The sequence below is a fragment of the Mirounga leonina genome, unplaced genomic scaffold (genome assembly GCF_011800145.1).
Source record: "Mirounga leonina isolate KUSES-001 unplaced genomic scaffold, KU_Mleo_1.0 Mir_174, whole genome shotgun sequence".
In the NCBI taxonomy this organism is placed as follows: Eukaryota; Metazoa; Chordata; class Mammalia; order Carnivora; family Phocidae; genus Mirounga; species Mirounga leonina.
In genome coordinates, this window is record NW_023270451.1 from 59,342,041 (window position 1) to 59,352,928 (window position 10,888).

The window sequence follows — 10,888 nt, forward strand, 5'->3', positions numbered from 1 at the left end:
CCCCCCCCCCCCCCCCCCCCCCCCCCCCCCCCCCCCCCCCCCCCCCAGCTCGAGCGCGTCTCTGGGCGTGTCTTCACCCCAGAGTCCAAGCTAGCCAGAAACCGGAAGTGGGCCAGTGACAGGAAGTGATCAAGACAAGAAAGGGGTTGAACCACTTGCCTGGGGCAACACACCCACCTCAGTTGCCTGGCAACCGCCAGGGCCTGGCGCAGCACCCACACCTGTAGGGACTCAGTACTGAAGGCGTCCAGACCCAGATTCTCGGTTAAGCTCTTTGGCCGACGGCTACACTGTCAATCTTACTGGTAGATCAAGAGCCTTTTGGCAGAAACCTGCCAATTTTCTTACAAATAACCCCTTCTTCTTCAAGGATAGACCTAATGACTTGAACTCTTGAAAACAGATTTACCTTCCTTGTGGTGGGGACGGATCTTCTCCAGGGATCTTGCCCTCCAGTCTAAGTATCCACCCACCCCCCAACATTCACATGATCTAACACATCTTTAACAATAACTGAGATCCCTCTATAATCTCAATTTCAAATTTACTTTTGAATGCTACCTCTCATATTCCAGCTCGTTTTCTCATGTCACAAAATTCCAAAAAGGCTTCCAATTCATTGCACCTACAGTCCATTAATTCTACCACCTTTCACTGACCTTGACCACCCCACTCTGTGTACACATTTCCCTACTTAACTAGATTAAATTCCATTGTTCATCATCATCATCACTCCCCTGCATATACCTTCAATGTTTGCACTCAATCTTTTTCTTACTTTCTGCCTAAACCTCAGTCCTAGTTAAATCTAAAACTCCCATCTAAAATGGTCTGTCCTGAGCCACTCTGACTAAAGGAAAAAACAAAGCCATGCTGTCCTGTCTCACTTTTAGTTCATGAAAATTCACCTTAAGTGGATTGGAATGCTTTCCAGCAACCCTCAAATATTTCCCTGATCCATTCATACTCACACTTTTCTTGACCATTTCATATCTTCTCTACAAATGCATTCTTGGCTGATGACCTGGTTTCCTGACCCATTGAGAAAAGAGAATTAATCAGAAGAGATATTCTGTAGTCTCCCAGGACATCCACCTATCTGCCTATCCTTTCCCAAAAAATATTTTACCTTCTCTTCTGTTCCTATTGATGATGTGTCCATGTTTCTAGCAAAGGCCAGCCCTTCTCTTGTGGACTAGAACACATCCTCTGTAGCCTGTCCATGAACACTTGCTTAAGGAACCGCTTACTTTCTCATGTGTCGACAAAGTTTGTCTCTCTGTTAACTAATTGTTATTAGCATAAACACACGCTAATATTTGTCCAACCTACAAATCAACAAAACTGATCACATCTCTCTGTAACCATTCATTGTCTCATTTCTCTCCTTTACAGCAAAACTCCTTTAAATTGTCTATAATCTTGTAATCTCTGTATATAATTTTTCTTCCTCTGTTCTTACAGCAAATCCTATCATTACCTATTTTTTATTGAGGTATAATTGATGTATAATATTATATCAGTGTCAGGTATACAACATAATGATTTGATATTTGAATATACTGCAAAATGATCACCACAATAAGTCTACTTACCATCTGTTACAAAAGTTACAAAAACTTTTTTCTTGTGATAAAAACTTCTAATATTTACTCTCTTAGCAACCATTCTTTTGTTCCTATCTCTCTCAATTGATACTGCTTTCAGTATGATTGCCCATGACCTCTATCATGTGAAATCCTACTGTCATTTCTCAGTTTTCATAGAAATCCAGTAGCATTTGACACAGTTTTCAAGGACCATTGCTTGCTCCTTGAAACACTGTCTTCACTTGGCTTCTAAGATATCACACTTCCCTGGTTTGATTCCTTCCTTTCTAACCATTCCTTCTCGGTTTGCTGATTCCTCTTTAGCTCCAATATTGGAGAGCCCCAGGATCAGTCTATCAACAGCTTCATTTTTTTCCCCCTCCAAAACCCTGGAGTCATCCTTGAGTCTTATCTTTTACATCTACATTTAAATTGCCAGCAAATCCTGTTAACTCTAATTACAAAATATATCCAGAATTCATTTGATTTATTCCTGTATCCAGATTCCCTTCTGGGTGATCGTATTTCACCCATGGCTTTAAGCCATCTATATGCTCTCAACTCCAAAATTGAGAGTTCTAATCTGGTCCTCTCTCCTGAACTCCAGACTACTATATCTAGTTGCTTATAGATTCTAGAGGTATTTCACACTTAACATGTCTAAACTGACCTCCTCACATTCCACTCTGTCCCTGTTTTTCTTACTTAAGAACAGGTAACTCCATTCTTCAAAAGTCAGGTCAAAAGTTGCTCAGGTCAAAAGTCTTAATGTCTTCCTTGACTTCCCCCCTTCTCAATGGCTATATCAGTTAGCTAATCAGTCAGCAAAACCTAAAAACATTACCTCCAAAATACATACAGAGTTTGACCACTGCTATCCATGTAGCACAGGACAACATCATTTTTTTAATTTGCACTATTTTATTTTAATATTTTATAGGAGAATCCTGACTGGTCTTCATGCTTCTGCCCTTGCACACCGCCCTTGCCCCAGTTTATTTGGAACCCAGCAGCCTGAATGATTCAGTTAAAGTGCCTTCAGATGATATCATTTGTCTGCTAAACATACTTCAATTATTTCCTAAATCCCTTGCAATAAAAGCTAAATTTCTCATAACGACGCCATGGCCCTGTGCAATCTGTGACCCTACTCCTCCATCCCACCCTTCCGGCCTCAAATCCTTCCTCTTACTCAAGCTCCCATTGCTCCAACCACTGTGGTTTCTTGGTCGTTCCCCAACATACTAGGCGTATTCCTGTCTAATGGCCTCTAACCTTGTTGCTCTCCTTTCTGAAAGTGCTCTTCCTGCCACCTTAATGTAAGTCTTGAGAAGGCAGCAATTTTTTATGCTTTGTTCCAGGCTAATTCTCAACTTCCATAACAAGGTTTGGCACATTAAGTGCTCAGTAAATGTCTGTCAAATGAATGGATAAACATTTAAGTAATAACCTCTGTTCCTATCTACTTTTTAAATTCGTTAGTGCAATTTTGGACACAGACCTTTTCCTTAATTTCATGGAGCAGAGGTAAAAACCAGGATGTCTTGTTTAAACAGAAATTTGAGGGTGGCAGATGAGAAAGTGAACACAAAACTTAATGTGAAACTGGCCCACCGGATCTAACTCTTTGCCAAATCACAAACCTCAGTCCATCTCCACAGGAGCCTTCAGTAGGCAGCTTCCTGGCCATGAGGAATGCCAATCCCTAATCTATCCTCAGCGTGCTCCTAAAAGCAGAAATCATCAAAAAGCAACACATGGCACTCAAGGCATACCAACAAAATAATCCAGTGGGTGGGGAAAGAAAATAGCAGAACCTCTTTATACTTATTATCCTATGTTGCCTTGAAAACGATCGTATATGTTTGTATGTTCTATAACAGACATGATATGTTAGTATACTGACACATGCAAACATACACATATGTAATAATAACCGACGCTTGTCACGTATTGCTCCAAGTGTTTTGCATAGCTTATCATGTAATCTTCACTTAGTCTTGTTGAGATAAGTACTATTTGTATCATCATTTTATAATGAGGACGCTGAGGTGCAGCAAAGTTTAATGACTTGCTCAAGGTTACTGAACTAGGAAGCTGAGAGCTGGGATATAAACACATGTACCCATGATTTGAGCCTACCCAGTCTGACTCCAACATTTGCCTCATTAGCCAAGCAAAAACCAAATCATCTCTCTCATGAATAGATATTATCCCTGTAAACCCTACTTTTAATGGCTCAGAGGAAAGATTTTAGTATTATTCACAACTTATTTAAATCACTTATTCAAATACATTTGTTGAACTCCTTTCTAGTGCTGCATGATGTGAAAGATGTAAGGAAGAGGAAATAATGTGACAATTGCTGACATCAAGTCAACGCACGGTATGGTTTAGATCAGTGGTTCTCAACCAGAGGCAATTTTATCCCCCAGGGAATATTTGGCCACATTTGGAGAGATTTTTGGTTGTTAAGACTGAAGAAGAATACTGCTAAATATCCCAGAATGCACAGGGTAACCTTCTATAACAAGTACTTCCCTGGCCCCCAATGTCAATAGTTCCCAGGCTTAAAAACTCTAAGTTCTATATTATTTCAGGGTAGCAAAGATGAAAAAGGTATCTTATGTCCTCTGCCTTCAATGAGCTCACAAATGTTTAGTTAACCTCCACCCTCCCACCCCAAATCTTTCTCAACTATATAAGTTAGTGAGGGTCAGATTATGTGTGCTCTACCTTTAATATTAGCATAAAGGGAGGGAATGACAAACTACCTAGAGTAGGTTACCAAGGGTGATTTTAAATAAAAAAGAGTTCTCGGGCTGGGCTTGAAGGATAGAGTTTTTCTGAGTGTTCCAATAACTTACCCATCATCATAAAAGTTAATTCATAACAGAGGCATAAGCAAAACACCCAAGAATTAGAGGAGCACCCAATATCATCTGTGGAACCTTGACCAAGGTTAGTCTGGGATCTGAAATGGGTCCTGAAGGTTGGGTGGAATTTTGATATGGTATATCTAATTTAAAAAATAGATAGAATAGAGAAAGAACTTTGTATATTTTATAACTAAATTCATGTTAATTACCCATTTGGGGAAAATGCATACTTTAAAACAGTATGTTGTAGTGTAGGTATAGTGCAATGATATTTGAGTCTAATTGTGACTCATTGCTGTGAATTCTCCTAAGTATCTAAAATCTTAGAATGTTGCCAAATTGTGAATTACTTTTTAGTGTGCTGGGGAATATCTAAAAGAGAGCACATTTATTCTTTGTTTAAGAAGTTTAACAACAGGGTGCCTGGGTGACGCAGTAGGTTAAGCATCCAACTCTTGGTTTTGGCTCAGGTCATGATCTCAGGGTGATGAGATGGAGCCCCACATTGGGCTGTGTGCTCAGTGAGGAATCTGCTTAAGATTCGCTCTCTCCCTCTCCCTCTGCTCCTCCCCCTGCTTTCTCTCTAATAAAAATAAAAATAAAAATAAATAAATAAATTATTTTTTTAAAAAGTTTAACAACAAAAACCAACTAATACATATCCAACTTTAGGTGACTATTTAAACCTCCATTAGACAGCCATATAAATAGACTACTTTTCTCACTCATGTGGACAGCTTGGAGGATACCCTTCTTTATGATTGAAGTCCTTAACTTCCACCTCCCCCTTCTTACCCCAACCAAACTAGGATGATGGCATAATGTTGTAGAGATCTAGGCTACCCTCTTGGAGGGAGCAGGTGGGATTGGCCAAACCATGTACTTTGACACAAGTCTGTGACAAAGGAAGAAAAGGCACATTTCTCTAACTTTCAAAGGTACTTCTAATGGGCCAGTAGTGCCCCTATTTCAGTTCTATTATAAATTCTTCTGAATTTATTTTCTTGGTTTTCTCTCTAAAACTGTAGCTTCAGTTGGCACCAGACAGTCTCCTGGGGGCTGGAGCTGCACCACTGTTTTCCAGAAATCCATGGACCATGACTTTGCCTGGTCTGATCCAGCTTGTTTTAACCTCATTTCTATGCAAAACAAGTCCTTCCCAATTTTGATGGGGGTTGAAATCTTTTTGTACTTTTCTAGCTTTCCATTTTTAAAGAGTCACTTCCTATGCCCTTTGACTCCTTAGTTCAACTTTCCTTAATGATACATTCCTGAATTACCATCACGGAATACAAACTATAGGAACTTGGGCAATATTCTTAACCTTTCTGAGCTTGTTTTCTCACCTCAAAAACCTGTGAAAATAAATGAGAATGAAACTATTCAACACAGTACCTGATAAAGAGATGTTACTTACCAAAATGTTGGTTCACTTTTCTTTTCCTTTGGGTTAAAGAAATAAAACTAACCCCGTTTTTTCTTTGGCTGTTTTCCTTATTCCCTTGGGCTTACTGTTTCAGTCCTGTGCAGACTTCAATGCAAAACTCAGCATAGACTCTGGCTTTCACCAAATTTCCAGTGACACCAGGTCTACCATTAGTTTCCCAGTTTGCCTGAAGTGTTATGGGACTATAGTAGATTGGAATATTGGTCAGCAAATATTCACTCTCCTCTTCCTGAAGTGACAGGTTGCCTTCTTCTAAGAGAAGCCCATCACCCTCCTGCATTCTTACCATCCTCTGTGAGAACAGTATGCTTAGATAGCACTTCTTCAGTCTGGGTCCCTGCATGAGACACACATAGTTCAGCTCAGAACCCAGGCCTAGTTGACACCAGGAACCCAGCTGGGCCCAACAGAGCCACAACCAACACTCACAAGCGAGACATTTGATTTATTGTTTAAGCCACTGAGACTACGAGATTGTTTATTACCCTAGCAAAAGCTGATCAGTATAGAAATGGAAAGGGGGTTCTGTAGCTCCTGACATTTCATTCATCCAGTCCCCAGGACATAAACTGTGTTCTACTCCTGGATTCTGCCTCCCTCCCCTAGTTGTCCCAGAGTAGCTCAGTCCAGCACTCCATTATCAGTCTCTTTATTATGCAGAATTGTTTTCCTCTTGCCTGTGAAACTTGCAAGCAACCTGTCAGCTCCAGAGTGTGTGTCTCCCGTAAAATGTCCTTACCTAAGAACATTATCAAGAAATCAGGCCTTTCTCCACAAACAATTATTTTATCATCTACAGGGAAAAAAATTTCATTATCTGTTATGTAAGATGGATGCTTTTATCCTGTAGTCTTTTCTGAGATATTAAGTGAATCTTACTAAGTTTAGGTAATCACTTTCTTGCTTTAAAAGAAACAGCTGATATTTCTTTTCTAAGGAGTTGCATTAGTTTCTTATTGTTGCTGTAACAATTTACCACATACACAGTGGCTTAAAACAACACAAACTTTTTTATCACACAGTCCTGGAGGTCAGAAGTCCAAAACAGGTCTCACAGGGCTAAAATTGAGATGTCAGCCTTCCTTTCTGGAGATCTATGGGAGAATCGGTTTCCTTGTCTTTTCTAGCTTCTAGATGCTGACCACATTCCTTGTCTCTAGAATACCAGAAATTGAATTACTTGGACCTCTGCTTCTATCCTCACATCTCTTTCTCTGACTCTTCTTCCTCCCTTTTTCACAAATTAAGGAGCCTATTTGCATTGGTTTCACCCAGATAATCCAAGATAATCTCCCATCTCAAGACCCTTACCCTAATCATATATTTTTTCCTTTTGTAACAGTGTATCTTGTAGGGAAGTACTTTTTCATGATAGCCATCCTAACAGGAGTGAGGTGATATCCCATTATAGTTTTGATCCACATTTCCCAAATAAATTGTACATTGACCACTTTTCCATGTACCTGTTGGCCATTTTTGTGTCTTCTTTGGAAAACTATTCATTTCCTCTGCCCATTTTTTAAATCAGGTTGTTAGCCTTTGTTCTCTTCAGTTGTATGAGTTCTTCATATATTTTGGATACTAGCACCTTATCAGATATATGATTTGCAAGTATGTTAGCTCATTCCATAGGTTGCCTTTCCATTTTATTGATCATTTCTTCTGCTGTACAGAAGCTTTTTAGTTTGATGTAGTTCCACTTGTTCATTGATTTGCATGAATACCTGAAATATTAAGGCTACTGATGTATTACTTGTTATTTTTATTGCATATTTAGAGATGATTTTAATTTGGTTCAATAGATTTTAATTTGGTAATTCCTTGTAGTAATAAACACCCCCACTAATATATTTATCCTTCACTAAACTGTTATGTTATTTAAATATGTTCTCAGGGTGCCTGGGTGGCTCAGTCGTTAAGTGCCTGTCTTCGGCTCAGGTCATGGTCCCAAGGTCCTGGGATTGAGCTGGCATCGGGCTCCCTGCTCCGTGGGAAGCCAGCTTCTCCCTCTCCCACTCCCCCTACTTGTGTTCCCTCTCTCACTATGTCTCTTTCTGTCAGATAAATAAATAAAATCTTAAAAAAATATATATGTCCTTTTCATATGATCATTCGTATTTCCCCTTTAGACATAGTTACTACTAATAAGTGATTACAGTGTTTTTAAATCTAGACCATTTTACTGACAGGGCTGCTTATGGTACATTTTCATTTTACTTATTTCTATTTCAATGATGAATAATTGTGAACCATTTATTTAGTCCCTATAGCTAGGAAACATTTCCTTTTTATAACCTTTTATTTATTTATTTTTGCTTTGTTTCTGATTCATAAATAATTATAAGGTAATAGGAATTTGGAAGGATTTTGTCCTGGAAAAAGGCTTAAGGTGCTTTTAGGATATTTTGTTTGGTACTTATTTTATTTGTTAAAAAAATCTGCCTTTTCTTTATAACAAATCTCTAATTCTATAAAATCTTTTTTTCTATGGTCAGTCTCCTTACGTAATCATTTGCCATCTAGTGGACAATCTAAGTATTGCTCAGCTTTGTAAGAGGGTTCTATATAGGATGTATATGGAGATGGAAACCGATCAGAGATATTCTGGGGCAATGTGTGATTTCCATTCCTGTGTACCAGTTCAGATTATATAAGATAAAAATATTTAATCTTTCATTTTGTCTTTATAGGCTGATATTAGAGATACGTATACTTATCATAGATAAAACATATTGTTCTTATTATAGACTTAATATTCAGAAACAGAAGATGAGGGCGCCTGGGTGGCTCAGTCGGTTAAGCGACTGCCTTCGGCTCAGGTCATGATCCCGGGGTCCTGGGATCGAGCCCCGCATCGGGCTCCCTGCTCTGCGGGGAGCCTGCTTCTCCCTCTCCCACTCCCCCTGCTTGTGTTCCCTCTCTCGCTGTGTCTCTCTCTGTCAAATAAATAAATAAATAATCTTAAAGAAACAGAAGATGAAAAGCTGATTCATATAAAGGTAAGCAACAATTGTTTAAAAGAGCCAATACTAGCTGGGAAGAGGAGGTGAACCAGTATATAGTGGAGAGGAGAACAGGAATCTAATGAGAGGAGAAACGGAGAGGGGAGAAGGATACATGGAGAGAAAGGAAAGTGAAGAGGCAGAAAGAAGTAGCAAAGAAGAAATAGGGAGCTGGCAAAAGAGGCAACTAGACGAAGCTGAAATGGGAAAGGGTATTACAAGTGTTCAAAAGAACAGAAAGATGAGTGGAGAGAGAATAGAAATGGTTTGCAATATATCACCTATCTTGAAGCACGGCCTCTCTGATTTTGTCTGCCAGATTCCAAGCAAGTGCTCCATAGATCCTACTTCCTGATTACTATTATCAATGTATAATTTACATTACATATGCATGTGTGATGAGTGATTTTTTTTCCTTTTGCATTTTTCTTATTTAGAGCTCTCATAATGCAGGAACATAGTGAGTGGAGTTATGCTTCTTTTATTAGAAACGGATTTCACTTGGGATTTTGTTGGAGTATTCACAGTGAGGCCCTACAAGTGGAATCTAGGACACCTGATTGCCTTGCGTAATTAAGGCAATTGAGACTGCTGGAGAATGTTAATCAATGTATACTTTAAACTTCTGTTATTTACAAAGAGGGTCAGGTGTTCCATTCAACAAATACTGAGTTCTCATTATATGTCTGGCATGTAGTAGACATGGCACTGTAAGATGAAAAAAATTTTACTGTCCAGTAAGGTTTAGTTAACTGGAGAGGTTACAGATGGAAAATATCTTATTTTTCTTCTTTACGAATTAGGTTTTAGCTTATATGAGTCTCCCTGCCTTGTGTGATAGGCAGAATGAATAAGATGACTCTCAGTGATGCATACCTTGAATGTGGGTGGAACCTGTGAATACAGTGAGATATCATTTCTGTAATTATGTTATCTTAAATGGCAAAAAGGAGCTTATTCTATTTGAGCCTAATTCAATCACAGGAGTCCTTTAAGTATAGATCTAGGCATCCAGACACAGAAATCAGAGATGTAAGTATGAGAAAGATTTGAGGAGAGAAAAATTCTCTTAGTGGTTTTGAGGATGAAGAGGGCCATGTGGCAAGAACATGAGAATGGCCTCTAGGAGCTCAGGGCATCACCTAACTAAGAGCCAGCAAGAAACAGGAGACCTTAGTCACAAATCACTGAATTCTTCCAACACTTACATGAGCTTAGAAGAAACCCCTGAGCACCAGATAAGAATACAGATTATGGATATCTTGATTTGAGACTCAGAGTAGAGGATATAGTAACATATTATTATGAGGTTCTTATGCTACATGTGAAATGATATAATGTTATTGGAAGACAGACTGTGATAAGGTGTGTGTATGTGTATGTGCATATTATATTCTAGGAGCAACCTCAAAATTAAAAATAATAGATAAAACCAATAAGTCAATAGTGGAGATAAGATGTAGTCATAAAAAGTACATATGCAGTTATTCCAAAAGAAGGTAGGAAAAGAGGAAAAAGGCCCAAAAAGTGGGGATAAGTAGAAAACAAGTAACACATGGCATTTAAATTTAAACATATCAATAATTCATTAAATGTAAATGTTCTAGACACCCAATCAAAAGGCAGAGAATATCAATATCAGACAAAAAAGCAAAACCCAATTCTACACTATCTGTAAAACACCCACCTTAAAATAAGGCCAAAGAGGGATTAAAAATAACACAAGAAAATGATATACCATATAAACAATAATTGAAAGAAAATTATATTAGGTTTATTAATATTAGGTGAAGTAGATTTAGAACGAGAAAAATTACCAGGAATAAAGAGGGACCTTCCATAATGACATGGGGTTCATTTAATGAAGAAAAAAATCCAACCCTAAATGTGTATGCATATAGTAACAGATTACATTAAGTATACATAATACATTAAGTGAAACTGATACAACTAAAAGGAGAGACAAATCTA